The sequence below is a fragment of the Theobroma cacao genome, chromosome 4 (assembly GCF_053813885.1).
Source record: "Theobroma cacao isolate CCN51 chromosome 4, ASM5381388v1, whole genome shotgun sequence".
Classification (NCBI taxonomy): domain Eukaryota; kingdom Viridiplantae; phylum Streptophyta; class Magnoliopsida; order Malvales; family Malvaceae; genus Theobroma; species Theobroma cacao.
The window spans coordinates 3,470,526-3,488,530 of record NC_142642.1 but is presented as its reverse complement, the minus strand read 5'-3'; the positions used below and the strand labels follow the sequence as shown (position 1 = coordinate 3,488,530).

Genomic DNA, 18,005 nt, shown 5'->3' with positions numbered 1-18,005 from the left:
AAAGACAGCAAGCAAATTTCCCTATTGAAAATTTAAGGATTAACCCCTTGGCTTTAAAAGGTCGGTCCTTCTAAAACAAAAAGCTTTTTATCTTGTGCTGCTTAACAAGGATCAACCCTCTCTTTTAAAAGGTTGATCCCTTTATCATTTAATAGAAGTGTTGTGCAACAAAGGATCAACCCCTCTTGGAAATAGGTCGATCCTTGGAACATGGCAAGCATGCATTTAAAGCTCCTAATGGCTAATTTCAACATTTAATGTCTTCCAAAAGCTCTAATAAACCTCAAAATTTTTTGTTTTAAGGGTAGTAAGCTATAATTTATTTTTTGAGGTAGCTAGATAGGATTTTGAGCACAACCACGAATAACTTTTTGAGTAGTAATTTTATTTTGTAATAATACAAGTTTCCTTTACCCATACCAAGTCCTCATGCCATGAAAAGTCTCCTACCAATCAACCAAGAGATTTAGAGTGACATATTGGTTCTTGAGGCTAATAAATAAGCTTTTCAAAAAAAACAAACCTCAAAAGGCATTTTTCATTAGTGGATTTGAAACTCCCTGCCAATTAAGGGGACGATGTAGGCAAAGAAGTCGAACCTTTATAAAATTCTTTGTGCATAGTTTTTCCCCTTACCTTTTAATTTTTGTTTTTGTCAAAAATTTATTCTTTATAAAAGGATTGTGTGCAAATTAATAATCAAAGTTTTGATTTCTAACTTCTTATTTGCCTATAAAATTGAAATTGTAAAAAGTTTTAAAGATTTCCAAGTCACCCCACTTGGAAATTCATCATTTTTTTAGCTTTTGCTTTCACAATGTATTGGATCTTGGAAGTCTTGATATGTGTATGTTGGATGGCACAGTGGTTGAGACCACATGTTGTTGGTCCCAAAATCAATGCTAAAGGAAGGGTGAATAGCACATAAAAATATTTTGAAGGTAACTTTTTGAGTTTAAAAACTTTTTTGGAAGAATTAAGATGGAAAACTAGAAAGCTTGTTGTGGTTAGAGAATAACAAGTATAGAGGGGATTAAGAGAAGTGGACAAAACATAATATTTATTGTGGTTTGGTCCCCTTAACCTACATCCACTACCTTGATCTTCCCAGTCAATGATTTTGAACCCAACTTCACTAAAATTAGTGGAATTAACAACTTCCACCAAGCTTTTACAAGATGAGCTTTTAAGTCAAACTCCAAACCCTTATAGAACTCCCTTAGTGTAACGACCCAGTACTCCCCTTGAGCCCGTGACAACCGCCACAGTATCCCGATCGACACTCATTACCTGGAATGTCAACCGAAATCCGCAAGGCTTTAATATCAGTTTCTCTCGCTTCCCCTATGAGTATTAGTCACTAAAATTATGTTTTGAGATATTATAAACATTTTCCAAATCAAAACAATAGAAAAATATTTTTTTTCTCACAGGGGCATTTTGGTCATTTTTCCTCAAAAATCTCGAAATCCGCTAAAAATGTAGTATGCAAGTGGAAAACACATATTTCATAATCAAAAATAAGTTTAGATGTCTAAAACATTAATTTAAAGTGAAACTATAACTATTTGAATATAATAAAAATATTCAATAAAATATTTTATTTTCTTATAAAATAATATTTATAGAGTTATCGGTAAATAATTTTTATAGCGTAAAAGCTAAATAAATTCATACATACTGTAATACAGATAACCAAAGTATAAAATTTAATTTACAATGACACGTGGGCCCACGAACGACCAAAAGTATTAAAAGCAGTAAACCTACAGTTTTTGAGGATGCAAGTCCAACTGTAGCCCTTAACAAAGTGAGCTATCTACCGACTATCCTGAGCTTGAAAGGGGTGGAAAGGAGGTTGGTGAGATTATATAATCCCAGTGAGTAAACAAATATCATCTAAAATATCTAAAGTTGAGTAAATGGAGACAGATAAAATAATTTAACATACTGTAATTCATCACCTTTCAACTCATTTCAATCAAATAAAATCAATTCATATAAATCGAGTAATCAATATGGCTTATGAATTTCTTAAAACTTTGGCTCGTGCGAAAATCATTTTCATACTCAGTTATCAGGGATACCTTGGCCGAGGGCTATCCCAACTGAGACCGCCAAGGTTGTTAAAAAGTTATGTACGCATAAATCATGTTTTTATTTTGAAAATATAGTCGTTCCTTGGCGTTAGTTGAATTCACCCTCACGTGGTGGTTTGGCATGAAGTGAACTCTAAAGTGTTAACATCATGAGTTATCCAACCGCGCCTCTCATACTGAGGTATGAATATAATAGAATTACCGTGCCCCTCTAATAGGCTGGTCCACGAAACCCGTCCACTGCAGCGACTAATTTATAACCCACCAATTTAATAAAATTTACGATAGCATGACATGGCAATTATTTTATTTTACAGCCTCTCAAAGCAAATTGATAATTCATACATTTTCAACACATTTACCAAATCAACCATTCATGCCAATATTATCATAAGCCATTCAATTCAAACCATGATTTATAACACAACAATTAGTCTCCAATTACTCCATTTTCCAAAATCATCATTCAATTTCAAGACAAATTTATAAAATCATTTCATTTAATCACATTTTGCTTATAAAACATAAAGATTTGCCATTTAAACTCATTTTCCATAAAATCACAAAATAGGATAAAAAAACCACTTTAAATAATTAAGATGATAGTAAGGTTATTCATTGTATCAGGAGTTTGAAATACTCCTATTCTCAGTCCTTTGACACAACATCTTTACCCTTGTTAGAGGGCTCACCACCTATATACAATACACGACACATAATTCAATATACCATGTCATATCATTATAAATCTATTTCAGACTCTTTACTAATGCATGAAATGGAATGCAAATTGTTTGGATTATCGTCTAAACACAACGTTCTACACAAATTCAATTATGTACCTAAATAAAATGGTATTGGCCTAATTCAATCTATCTATCGATTAATTGGCCAATATGTCCAATTTAACTCCAAATAATTTCATTTTTCTCCCAATACTCCAAATCATCAAACACAAGTCAAATAGCATAAAATCTAGCAAAATCATCTTCACATTTTCTCTTGAAAAATTCGGCCATGGTGGGTGCATCAATACTATGATTTTTCCTACTTGATTTTCTCACCATAATTCATCATTTCCTCATCAATTCACTTGAAATAAAATCAAAATCATCATCAATATTCAACATGGAGAATTCGGCCAATGATGGGTGATGGGAGAACATGAATTTTTCTTGTTGGTTTTTCATGCTACACATCATTAACTAACTAAAAACACTAAAATATCTTAAAATCTAACCAAATCAAGCATCAAATCTTCTCTCTCTAAATTCAGTCAGCCATGAATCCTTCATGATATCTTATGATTCAACCATGGAAAATGCAAAATAATGCATGGGAAAGGTAGATCACAAGTCAAAATTAAGAAATTTTACCTTTGATTGCTTGATTACTTGAATTTTCACACTTTTCCCTTGAATTTTTTCCGCCTAGGGTTTTTGTTCTCTTTTCTTCCTTTGTTCTTGCTTTGGCCGGCCATATGAAGAGAAATGGGCTGATTTTGTGCTAATTTATAAGGAAAATAATAAATGGATGAGATTTTGACACGTCACCATTCCATTGGTCCATGTGTCATACTTAGCCATTAAGCAATCTCTCTCCACCACTTAAATTTTCTCAATTATCCATGATAATATTGGTTAAAATCCATGTGCTGGACAAGTGTTGGGTGATGTAAAATTACAATTTTTCCCCTGGGGTGGCAAAATGACTATTTTACCCCTATGCTCGAAAAAATGTCAAAATTAAAATTCTTCACTTCTCAAACTCAAATTATACTCCAAATGATTAATCTTAATCAAAAATTTCATCCAACACTCACATCTTAACCTCGGGTGGCAAAACGACCATTTTGCCCTTAGGTCATGAAAATTCCAATTTGACTCCAAATCGGTCCTCGAACTCCGAATCACCATTTTAAGTCATTCTGGTGTTTTAAAATTCTCAATTTCATCTCAAAATCTCTATTTGGTCAAGTTCGAGGCTTAATTCAACTTAATTGTATCATTTGGTACATTACCGTCTTTTAATTATTTTCGAGGTACCCAAGTAAGCAAACATGCATTCTTATGTAAAAATGGCATAATAAATATATTGTAGAGCCAGGCTTGACACTTAGAGTGCCTCGCATACTTTAATTAATCAAGAAATAAGAATAAAATGAAGTACAATTAATCACCTAGCTAATTTAAGGTGTACAAGTTCAAGCTCAAACACATTTTCAAAGAACAAGAGTGAAAAATAGTTGAAAAAAGAAGTTTTTTACTCTTCTAAGCACAATCAACCTCTTGGAAGCTTTTTTCATCCATTTATGACCGACTAACGCTTCTTAAACACTTGGAAAACTGTTTCTAGCTGTTAGAGATAGTTTTGAATCAGTTGTAGCTATTTTTTTGTCTTCTAGGGATCTTTTTCAAATCTCTGATAATAACTCTTTAATCGGGTAAGATGAGCTTTAACCGATTAAAGCCTTTCTATCCAACAATCTACTTCATAGTATTAATCGGTTAAAAGGAACTTTAACCAATTAAAACCTTTCTATCTTCTGTCTTTTTTAATTGACGTTTTTCACCAGTCTTCATTTAACTGATGAATCCTTCCATTAAATAATTGAGGCTTATCTTCTTTCAACTTTAACTAATTAAAGTAAACTTTAATCGATTAAAAATTCTTCGAATTTGAATTTCTTCATTTGACGCCTTTCAACGATCAACATCATTTTGGATTTGAATTTTGGCGCTTGTAAGTACTCCAAGTTTAAGCTTTAATTGATTAACCCCTTTGGTTAATCGATTAATGTGCTTCTAGTTTGCATCCAGTACTCTCTTAATCGATTAAGCCTTGTGTTAACTGATTAAGACTTTTCTGCCTCACTTTAATGTAGTGCCTAGTACTGTCTTAACCGACTAAAGATCTTTGCTAATTGATTAAGACAAATCGGCCTTCATTGAGTTCTTTCTTGTTTGCTTGTTTAATTGATTAACTTATCTTGCAATTGAACAAACTTCTTGACTTGCTTTCAAACAACGAATACATTAACGAATTTAAGCTTTCTCTTGCACACTTAAATAATATAACTAGATACCAATGAATGGGGAAGGTTTTATTATCATCAAAAATACATGGAGTCAACATTCTCCCCCTTCTTCGATGATGACAAAACACTCTTGGATTAAGATTGCAATGTCTATATTTATATTTTGTATCTATATGCAAGTGAAGGATTACTCCCCCTTAATACATGCAAAAAAAAATTCGAGATTTCCTTTAAATCTTTAAATTTTCTCCTTGCATGAAAATTAAGGTTTATCTAATGCCAGATTAACTATACATAGATTTCAAAACCAATAAACATTTTCAAATCGAGAACAAACACAGATATTCATAACCACATCAACCAATAGTTGTGCAAAATTATAGAAGCTCAACATCATAAAGAAAAACACATTACAATAACCACATTACATCCTCTTTTCTCCCTTTTCTTGTCATAAACAAAAAAAAGGTTCTCCTATAAGCAGACGGTGCTACAATCTTTCCAAATATCTTGTAAAGCCCGACCTTATAAAATACTATTTATGAAATACATGTGATGATAGCATGATTGCATGCTAGGAGAGTCTCGAAAAATTTACAAAAGTCGATATTGTACCTAGAGGTACAACAAAGTTTATTTAATCCTCGAACTAGATCAAATAGGAATTTTAAGGTGAGATTAAGAGTTTCATAGTTCATGGATGACTTAAAATGGTAATTTGGAGTTTGAAGATCAATTTGGAGTCAAATCGGAATTTTCACTAACTAGGGGCAAAATGGTCATTTGCCACCTGGGGACAAAATGGGAATTTCAGAAAAGATTTTTTTTGACCCCATTTGACTTATTGGAGTATAATTTGACTTATTGGAGTATGATTTGAGGTTTAGAAGTGAAAAATTTTAATTTCGGTATAATTTGGAGTATAGGGGTAAAATGATAATTTTGCCACCTCAGGGGCAAAATTATAATTTTCCCTCCTCAGGGGCAAAATTATAATTTTCCACCATCAGGATATTTTTTCCAGCACATGGTCTTCCTTTGTCTTCATCTTTGACCCTTGACTAAACATGTGGTGGAGATAAAATGTTTAAAATTTTAAAATTTTAAAAACGGACCAATGACATGATGCCACGTGTCATGCCTTTATTAATTTATTATCTTCCTTTTTAAAAGGCACAAAAATCAGCTCATCTTCCACCCCATGGCTGGCCAAACCAGCAAGAAGAGAGAGAAAATAAAAACAAAACCCTAGAGAGAGAAAATCAAAGAAAAAGTGTGAATTTTCAAGGAAATTAAGTGGAAAAGGTGAGATTTTTTCTATTAAGCTTGAGTTTTCTTATTCCCAAGCATTTCTCTTTATTTTCCATGATTAAATGACATGTTTTCAGGATGAATTCAATTCTGAAAAAAATGGGTTAGGAGAGAGAAAGTTGTTGGATTTATTTGATTTTAATTTATGTTAGTGTTTTTAGTTAGTTTAGCATATTTAGAAACAAAACAACAAGAAAAGAATTTATTTTCTCCCCCAACCATTAATAGCTGAATTTAACATGTAGTGAGTGAGGATGAGTTTGATTTTTATTCTAGGAGAATTGGTTAAGGAATGATGAATTATGAGCCTAGAAAAATAATGGAAATTTTTGGAGCAAAAATACGAATTTTTACCCACTAGGGGTATTTTCGTAATTTGCTATTGGGACTGATAATTTGCACCACACTGAGGGACATTAAGTTAATTTGGGTGCAATTGAGGTATAGAAACTGAAAAGAATTAAATTGGAGTTTAAACGGACCCGTTAGGAATTTAATCGGGTGATAAGACGAATTAGGCCAATACCGGGTTTTGATAGTTACCAGTGCATTTTTGCATTCCATATCATGCATTGGTAGTCTAAATTAGTTTAATTTTGATTCAGTACCAACTTGGTGAAATTCTCGATTTTGTACTGTGTCAAGGTGGTGAGTCATCCGATAAAGGCAAGGAAATTGCATCCGAGGACCAGTAAACAGAGTACTTCGAAAGTCTGCATTCTAGACATTGTGAGTAAACTTACTGTCATTTTAATTATCTAGGGTGGTTTTTAGATGCTTTCATGAATTCTATGAAAAAAGAAATTTAAAAAGGTAAATTTTCATATTTTATGAATAAATGTGTTTCAATGAAATTAATTTATAAATTGTTTTGAAATTAATAGTGATTTTGAAAAATAGAGTACACGGAGACTGTTAATTGTGGCAATTTGATTGTTTAAATTAACTGGCTTATGATAAATCGAGCATGATTGGCTAGTTGGCAATTGTATTGAAATGCGAATTGTTTGGTTACCTTGAAAAACTGCGAATTACAAAATTTCCATATCATGTTATTGAGTTTTATTATATGGTGGATTATATATTAATTAATCACTGCAGTAAGGGGTTTCTGTGGACCAGCCTTTTAGAGGGGCACGGTAAACTCCATTATATTCTTACCTCGAACGGAGAGGCGCGTAGGGTATCTCCTGGGGTAAAGTTTAGGGTTCACTTCACGTTAAACCACCACGTGAGGGGGAACTCAGCCAACGCCAAGGAACGGCTATGTTTTCAAAACAAAAACATGATTTATGTGAAATGTGAATTTTAATAGCCTTGGCGGTCTCGGTAGGATGTCTCGGCCAAGGTGTCCCCGAGAATGGATTTATGGCATAAGCCTAGATTTTTATGAGATTCATAAGCCTTTTTACGTATTTTGAACGAGATGTGTTCTAATTGTATAACCCAGTTTATGATGATTTACTTTATTGTCTCCATGTACTCAACTCTAAATGTTTATGATGATGTCTGTTTACTCATTGGGATTTTATAATCTCACCACCCTCCTTTCCACCCATTTCAGGTTCAGTATAGACTGTAGATAGCTGATCTGATCGAGGACTACAGTGGGATCTGCATTTTCCAAACCGTAAGTTCACAGTCCTCTTTACTTTTGTTTATTCGGAGGCACTCTTGTTATTGTAAATTAAATTAAATATTTTGGCTTACTGTATTTAAGTATGTATAAATTTATTTAGCTTTTACGCTATAAAAATTATTCACGTATAACTCTATAAATATTGTTTTATAAGAAAATAGAATATTTTACTTAATATTTCTTTTATTTTCTTACTATATTCAAATAACCATAATTTCGTTTTAAATGAAGATTTTAGACTTTTAAACTCATTTTGAATATGAATTATGTGTTTTGTACTTGTATATTACGTTTTAGCCAGTTTCGAAATTTTTGAGAAAAATGACCAAAATACCCCTGTGAGACGAAAAATTAATATTTTATTTGTTTAAAGTTGGAAACAGCTTAAAATCTTTTAGAACACGATATTTGACAATGGTTGCTCACAAGGGAACAGAGAAACTGATAGTAAACCCTTGCGGGGTTTCGGGTTGACATTCCAAGCAATAAGTGTCTACCGGGACACCGCGGCGGTTGTCACGGGCTCGAAGGGAGTACCAGGTCGTGACATATCTTATAGCCTATAGTTGGCATAATGGTGCTCCCCTTAAATAGAGTCAATTGAAGACTCATATGTGGAGGGAATATCTAGCCACATGGCAAAAAATTGGACATGTAAAGGCTCAAGTATCTCAGGTTTAGATGATGGCTCAGGTTTAAGGGATGGCTTAGGTTTTCTAAAAAACGTACCCCTTTTTCTAACAACTTTGGTTTTTATTGCCATAGTTTTCCTCCTTTTTCCAGAAGGTTTTTCTTGTGTAGGCTTAGATCGTATGGGTTCTTGAGGAGGGATTTCTGATGGTAATTCAAGTTCCATTTCTTTCCCTTTGTCCTAATTCTTCTCAATTTTAGTATGTGATACCTCAATTTTACATGTGAAAATTTTGAAAGAACTTGAATTTTTTATGATTCTTATGTTGATGACGATTATCAATAAAACTTCCTTGTCATTTGATATAAATCTCTCCATATTATTGTGTTATATTCATAGATCAAAAATGGTTGAAAGAATGGTTTAAAAAGGAAGTCAAATGGATGAATTTTTACAAGTTTGGAATTGAAAGGTCGACCCCTAATGGCAAGGAGTTGACCTTGGGACTGAACTGTGGCATGGAGGGTGATAACTCTACGATATAAAGTTATTTGGTCATAATTTTAGCCATTAAGTTGCTAGGTTCTTGAGTTTTTGCATAGATTTTACGTGTTTTTAGTTATTTATTTAATTATAGTTTATTATGTTGGGTTAATTGAATTTAGATTATTTTAAGCTAAGTTAGATGTTAAATTGCTTAAGAAAAACTGTTATTGATTAAATTATACTTTTGTAGATGTGGTTTAAAGAAGTACTATAAATGGAAGAGGGAAATTGCATTCTAGGTGCATACTTTCATTGCATGTGTTGTGGTATTTTAAGCATATCTCCCACTACAAAAATCCAAATGTTGTAATTCTTAAACCATTGGAAATACAAGATGCAGAGTTACAACTTTCATGTTTACCATTTTGCCCAGTATAGCTTGGAAAAGGTTCAAAAATCATGTGAAAATAGGAATAATGCAGTAGAACATGGAAAATCAAGAGATGCCTTCGAGGCCGCTGCCCCCAACTCCCGAGGCTGCGACCCCCTAATTAAAGGTCACACTTTGGACCTAGGAAACTTAAGGCCGTGGCCCCCATTATAGAGACAAGATTTTGAGAGGATTTTGACTTCTATTTCAACTCGGTTTCAAGGCCTATTAAAGCACTGATTTAGAGCACGATTTAGTAGGAATTAAGCAAGAGATTTCTAAAGAAAAAAAGGCATTAAAGCTAGGATGAAAGAGGGGAATCACAGGAAGAATTGTGGATCGTCAATCTTCAAATCATTAGAGTTTTCCTCTTCTTTCGTTTTCTTTTTACTTTCTTGTTTAGATTTGATGTTTACTCTCTTTTTTTATGATGTTTTTAGACATTATCGTTAACTAAGTTTTTAATCTAGAATCGCAATTGAACCCAATGCGTAGTTTGAGTTTTTAATATTTTTTCTTGCTTATGATTGATAATGTTTGAGTTGTTTATTTCGATTTTGTTCTTAATGCTTCTAATTGAACTAGTCACCAATTAGATTGATTTGAAAACCTAAACAGAACTGGGAGGGGGAGTTTAGTGTAGGTATGGATGAAATAGCATATGATCAATATCAATTACATGAGATGATTGATTTAATTTACAAGTAGGGTAGGAATACACTTACAAGCCATATGCAACCACGATTAGAGTTGGCAGTTAAGGAGTATTTCTTAATTCAATTTTCATAAAACTATAATAAATTGGTTAAGTAGATATTTGTATAAGAACATCGGAAGAGACTTATAAAAGATTTAGAACTCCAGGTTAATAACTCAAACTTATCTTGTAAGTGAAGGAAAAATAAAAGAAATTCAGATGAAACAATGAAGGGATATTGTGGTTCTAGGCTTTTGATTTATTGATTTTAATTAGTTTATTACAAGTTGTGTTTTAGCTTAGTTTAGTTTTAGTTCTTTTAATTTCTTTAATTCGTATGAATAAAATTAAGGTGTGACAAGTTTAGTACTTAATAATTATGAACAAATTCTCTATGGAAATGATACTCTACTTTATCACTATATTGTTTGTTTACGATACATGCACTTACGTGAGAAATCAACAAGTTTTTGGCGACGTTGCAAGGGAATTTGATTTTTATTCTTTTTTGTTAATGTCAATATCAAGCATCCTTAATCTTACTTCAAACTTTTTCTTTACATTTTAGGTACTTTTGGTCATTGTATGCAAACAGCTAGAAATTTGGAAGTTGTTCCTTTTAATCCAGAAATCAAAAAGACTTTCAAAGAATTCAGAGGAAAAATTAACAAGTTTCTACTCAAAGCAAAGCAATGGTTGATCAACAAGGGGAAGAGACCAAGTCTTTAAGGGAATATGCTATCGCACTAGTACAAGGTCTCCACTCTAGTATCCAAGACCTCTTATTCAAGCTAACAACTTTGAAATTAAGCCAGCAATCATTCAAATGATTCAAACTTCTATTCAGTTTTAGGGGTTTGCTTAATGATGATCTTAATGCTCATATTATAAATTTTCTGAAAATTTACATCACATTCAAGGCTAATGGTGTTACTAATGATGCCATAAGATTGAGGCTTTTCCCTTTCTCATTGAAAGATAAAGCAAAAGGCTAGTTAAATTCATTTCACACTAGTTCTATTAGTATTTGGGATGATTTAGCTCAGAAATTCTTAACAATACTCTTTGCACTTGCTATGACTGCAAAGATGCGTAATGACATCACCTCTTTTAAGCAATTTGATTCTAAATCACTGTTTGAGGCTTGGGAGAGGTATAAAGAAAGATACAAGGATTTGTTACCTAAATGGCTGTAAGTTCAGATTTTTGATAATGGTTTGCTAGGACCTATTAGAACCACCATTGATGTTGTAGCTAGAGGTGCACTTATGAGTAAATCCATTGATGAGGCCTATGATTTGCTTGAGGAGATGGCTTCCAATAATTACTAGTGGCCATCTGAAAGATTGGGTGCCAAAAAAGTTACTAGTATTCATGAGCTTGATGCAATTAATGCCTTGACTTCACAATCAGCTACTCTCACCAAAAAAAAATTGATACATTAGGTGTCAATGTTATTAAGAGTCTTTTTTCAACATGTGAGTTATGTGGAGATAGGCATCCTAGTGATCAATGTCCTATTACTACTAAATCTACACAGTTTGTTGGAAATTTTAATATGTAGCAAAATAATCCATATTCCAACACTTATAATCTTAGTTGGAGTTATCATCCTAATTTTTCTTGGAACAACAAACAATCATCTTCATTAGCTCCTAAGCTAAATTTTCCTTTGGGGTTTCAACCACAAGATAAAGCTCCTATGCCAAAGAAAAAGCTTTTAATGGATGAGATGTTCATGACATTCATGACAAAGAATGATGTCTTCATGGCAAAGACTAATGCCTACATTACAAAAAATGATGCCATCATTCAAAGTCAAGCAACATTAATTAGAAATCTTGAGACACAAATGGGCTAACTTGCTAATGCTCTCAATAGTAGACCTCAAGGTATGTTACATAATGACATTGAACCCAATCCAAAAAAAATAGGTAAAAAGCATTGCAATGCAATCACATTAAGAAGTGGAAAAGAGGTAAGTAGTAGTGATTTTAAATCCAAAAATTTGGATAAGTTTTTCTGGAAAAGAAATGGAACTCAATGTTGTAAAAGATGCTAAAAGAAATGTCATGGTTGAAAATTCTAGTGCAAAACTAAGTGCAGAAAATTCACAATTAAAACCTGTACCCACACCCACACCACCTTTTCCTTATCATTTTCATAAACAAAAACCTGACAAACAATTCCAAAGATTTCTTAATGTATTGAAAAAGTTGCGCATTAATATTCCTTTTGTTGAAGCTTTGGAACAAATGCCAAGTTATGTTAAATTATTGGAAGACATTCTTACCAAAAAGAGGAAATTTGAAGACTTTGAGACAATTGTACTTATTGAGGAGTGTAGCGCCATACTTCAAAATAAGCTTCCACCAGAGCTTAAGGATCCAGGAGTTTTTCTTTTCCTTGCACTAATAGTAGTTTTAAAGTTTCTAAAGCTTTATGTGATTGGGTGCTAGTGTTTCAATAATGCCTTTGTCTATTGCTAGGAAACTTGGACTTAATGAAATATAACCTACTACAATTTCTTGGCAATTAGCAAACAAAATAATCAGGTGTCCTGTTGGGATTATAGAAGATGTCTTGGTTAAAGTTAGGAAGTTGTACATTCCAATGGACTTCGTTGTGCATGAGATGGAAGATGATGTTGCAATTTTAATACAGTCCCTTAAAACGAATCAAGTTATGGGACGGTGTGTGGAAAGGTTTGGTTTAGTTTGAAGTACGCTAGGTACTTAGGTAGAAGGTTTCTTTTTTCGACCTATGTTTGTAGTGCTGGCTCATTAAAGAGAACCTGCAGATCTTTCAACGACCAAACCTTGAATAGATCTCCTGAGTTTTAAGTACTCAAAAACTTGAATAGATTCTAGACAACCTCTTTTATTAACTTCACTCCTTTTTAACTACAGCTTGGTGGAATAACCACCCTTAAAGCAAGAAAGTGGAAAGGTGGAGACACAACCTTCAATAACATGAAATAGAAAACTACCACTAACAATAAAATAGGGTGGAGACACAACCTCCAACAACATGAAATGGAAAACTACCACTAACAATAAAATAGGAACCACAATGAAACTATGAACACCATACTGCCAGCAACCAACAGCAACCAATCAAATATGTTGATTTAGTTTATACTTCCCATGTGTGAATCGCTTGTAAACTAAAAGATTATCTGATGTGCTAACATTACTCTCTTCCTTCAAGTCGCGCTTGTCCTCAGCCTTGAAGTGTGGGAAGTACTCTTTCATAGATGAAATAGCCTCCCAAGATGCCTCTGCTGGAGAAGTGTCTTGCTAGTGAATCAAGACCTCTTAAATGTATCGATTGACTCGACGGTCAAGAACAGCCAAAAGTAGTGGCATGGGTTCTACTGGAAGACCCATAAGGAGTGTAGTGGACACTGTATTGTCCCCCTCATGAAAAACTTTTAGACAAGAGATATGGAATAAAAGATGAAGCTTAGTACCTTGAGGGAACTCCAACTTATAAGCCATAGGTTTAAGACAGTGCAAAATTGTCAAAGGACCATAGAACCTTGGCAACAGTTTTTGGTAACGACGATTAGCCAAGGAGAGCTGTCGATATGGCTGTAATCGTAAAAGAACCTTGTCCCCTACTTGAAATTCAATATTACAGTGCTTAGAATCATAAATGGTTTTCATCTTATGTTGGGCATGCAACAAATTCTGCCTTAATGATTTAAGGATCATATCTCGAGATTATAAGGCCTAATCCACAACATCCAATTTGGAAATTCCAAGACAATAGGATAGTAGGTGCGGCGGTGGTCGCCCATACACAGCTTCAAAAGGTGTGGTTTGTAGCGAAGAATGAAAACTAGTATTATATGAATACTCAGCCCAAGACAACCAATCCATCCATTTGGTAGGATAAGCACTGGTAAAACATCTTAAGTACATCTCCACAGTTCGATTGACAACTTCTATTTCGCTGTCTAATTAGGGGTGGTAAGCAGAACTGATATAAAGCTTGGTTCCGCTAAGACGAAAAAGTTCCTTCCAAAACGCACTTGTAAAGGTGACATCTCTGTCACTCACCATTGTTTCAGGTAACCCATGTACTTTGAAAATATTGTCAAAGAAAAGTCTTGAAATACTAACAGCTGAATATGGGTAAGCAGCTGGCAATAAATGACAATATTTAGAGAAACGATCCACAACCGCCAAAATGACATTTTTACCATGTGAATTAGGCAAGCTTTCCACAAAGTCCAATGAAATGTCAGGCCATACATGCTTAGGCATTGGTAACAGCTGAAGAAGACTAGCAGGTTGCAAAGTTTCTATTTTGTGACAAAGGCAAATACTGCAAGCACGGACAAAGTCACAGATATAGTGTTTCATGTTGTTCTAGTGAAAATCTTTGGCAATGCAGAAGAAAGTTTTTTGATACCCTTCATGCCCTTGGTTGTGTAAAGAGGTCATGACTGTCTGGATGGAAGGAGAATTAGGGGCTAAATAAACCCGATGTTTATAAAATAGTAGCCCTTGTTTGAAGCTCCACAGTTTAGCAGTAGTACCGTCTTGGACACTAGAGATTAAACTTTGGACTTCAGGTGAATTTTGTTGTTCATGACAAATTTCATCAAATAGGCTCAATTGTGCAATGGATATGGCAAGAAGGACAGCCCCATCGGAATCTCTCCGAGATAGAGCATCGGCTACAGAGTTGTATCGACCAGCCTTGTATTCTACTAAAAATGAATAGCCCAAGATTTTTTCCAACCAGTGTTGCTATGGTGGTGTCAATAGTTTTTGCTCCAATAAGAACTTGAAACTATAGTGATCGGTGTGAACTATGAAGTGTTTTCCCCATAAATAAGAGCGCCAGTATTTGATGGCCTTAACAAGACCAATGAGCTCCTTTCATAAGCTGGTAAATACCGATGTCACATTGCCATGGCCCTACTAAAGAATGCGATTGGTTTATTATTCTGCAATAAACTCGCACCAATTCTAGTGTAAGAAGCATCACACTCAATAGTAAATGGTTGAGAAAAATCAGGATGTGCTAACACAAGCGTGGTGGTCATGGCAGCGACTGTCGCAATAGGCTCTGATACCACTATCGCAGCGACCTCTCCGCAGTCGCTGCCGGCATCCAAGATTTCAAAAAAAGACCCGTCAAGTCTCGAACAAACCTGTCTAGAATTTGCTCATTAATCCACTACATTCAATCACCATATAATATTGATACTTTCATATACTAAATTGAACCATAAATATAAAAATCAATACAAAGTTTTGCCTTTTATTCGTAAGTATATGCATTAAAATTTATAATCTCCAAATTAATACTTATATAAAAATTTAGAATTCGTTTATAACTTAATAAATAAAATGTACGACTTGACCTCTAACAGCAGAGCGACTCGAAATAAATTGCTAGGAGATGCCTTTACCTATTCACGGTGGACCGAACGCGTCATTGACTCCACGCTAGGCTGATCCCTATCTGCAAAAGGGGAAATAAAAGGGTGTGAGTCTTATAAACTCAGTGATAATCATCAACTTAGCGAGTAGGGCGTAGATGGGAAACAAGCAAACGGTAGATCAGTTGAATATAAAAATGCAAGATTATCAAAGCAACTCGTTTCAAACGAGGGTTTGTGCCTTATATAAAAATCGAGAATTTCTTATAAAGTATAAATAATCGAGGTAATAAAATTTTTCACATCAAAATATATTAATAAACATTTTCAAATCAAATCAATAAAATTTAGCAAGCTCCACGCGAAACCAAATAATATTTAAAATCATGCCCAAATCAAAACTCGCCCCATATGCGAGGAATTACAGATCCATTTCACAGATAAACAAATAGGGGAGCTACGAAAACAGTTTAATTCCACTTTCACCATGCAGAGAAATATAATTCATAATATTAAAACTTATTTCAACTCATATAAAACCATTACATTTTTGTCAAAAATAAGCAACATGGCTTATGACTTTCTTAAAAACTTAGCTTGTGCCAAAATCATTTTCATACTCGGTTGTCAGGGATACCTTGGCTTGGGGCTATCCCAACCGAATCCGCCAAGGCTGTTAAAAAGTCATGTACGCATAAATCATATTTTTATTTTGAAAACATAGTCGTTCCTTGGCGTTGGCTGAGTTCACCCTCACGTGGTGGTTTGGCGTGAAGTGAACTCTAAAGTTTTAACCTCAGGAGTTATCCAACCGCGCCTCTCATACTGACGTATGAATATAATAGGGTTACCGTGCCCCTCTAATAGGCTAGTCCACGGAACCCGTCCACTGCAGCGACTAATCAATAACCTACCAATTCAATAAAATTCAACAGCATGACATGGCAATTGTTTTATTTTACAACCTCTCAAGGAAAATCAACAGTACATACTTTTTCAGCACATTTACCAAATCAACCATTCATGCCAATATTATCATAACCTATTCAATTCAAAATATAATTTATAACACAATAAGTAGCAGTCTCCAATTACTCTTGAATTTCTTTGTTAAAATGAAATCACCTTTTAAAAGAATTTAAATTTGATCTTCAAGGGGATATTTTAAATCTTTCTCAAAATATCAGTCCCCACATCACGTTAAAACTTTCTTTTCGTAAAATGTTCATTGTAAATATTTGCATGATATTTTGTATCAAAATAACATGGTGAATATGTAATAAATTTCATGAATGCACACCACACAAACAATAAGGCACAATTTCCTTTGATGTAAATCTTTTCGAAAAGCTTGTTTCCCGGTTTAAAACAATTTACGTCTAATATACATATATATTTCAAATGATTTCTAAAAATAAATTACACTCGCAATTTCTTAAAATTCTATCAACGCATGTTTTCCATAAATTTGGCACTTCACGTAAAATATACGTACATGTATATATATATGAAATTTTTAAAATTGACACCCCCTACTCACCTCATAATAGTGGGATATTACTTCACTATTGATTCGTACGCGTATATAATTATTCCTATTTGTCGGTCACATACTTCGTTCGGCACGCCTCCACGACAAACTTTTCTAGCAACAATTTAAACTCAGTATACTTAATCACACATTTGTATGGGTAGCAACTTAATTAAAAATTTCTTAAGCAACTTGCATATTTTTCATTCAAAATATGCACAATATTAAACTACCCATAAATCTTAAAATATAACATTAACTTACCAGTGGGCCTTTTTCATTTTTTTTATGACCTTTTGGCCCTCTCCATAGGCTTCTCCATTTTTCCTATTTGGGCTAAGCCCATTTATTTTTATTTCTTATTGGGCCATGCCCACTTATTTTCTATTGGGTCATGCCCATTTATTTTTTATTTCTTTTTCTCTCTTCCACGTTTCTTCTTCTTTTCTTTTTTTTTCTTTCCAGCCCGTCACTCCCTTCACCACCGTGGCTTCCTCTCTTCTTTTCCTCTTAAAATCGATCACCAAAAGCCTCATTTTCTCACCCTTTTTGCTACCATTTTTTGCTCTAAAATCAGCAGATTTCCAGCTCAAATTTTCAGCAACAAAACTTCTCAATTTTGGCAGCACAAAGCTGTCCAATTTTCCTGCACAAACTACCAGCAAACAGCTTCAATTTTTTTACACAAATTGGCAGCAAATAGCTCTAATTTTTCTGCAGCCAAAGTTGTCCTTCAATGGCAGCAA

General features: G+C 33.8%; 1 long non-coding RNA gene across 1 annotated transcript; it reads right to left on the bottom strand.

Moving 5' to 3' along the window:
* Positions 1-15,581: 15,581 nt before the first annotated feature.
* Positions 15,582-17,504, bottom strand: LOC148763067 (uncharacterized). The gene is made up of 2 exons (XR_016025955.1): positions 17,269-17,504; positions 15,582-15,811 (listed from the first exon to the last, which is right to left on the bottom strand). It is a non-coding gene; the product is annotated as an uncharacterized LOC148763067 (long non-coding RNA).
* Positions 17,505-18,005: the final 501 nt, after the last annotated feature.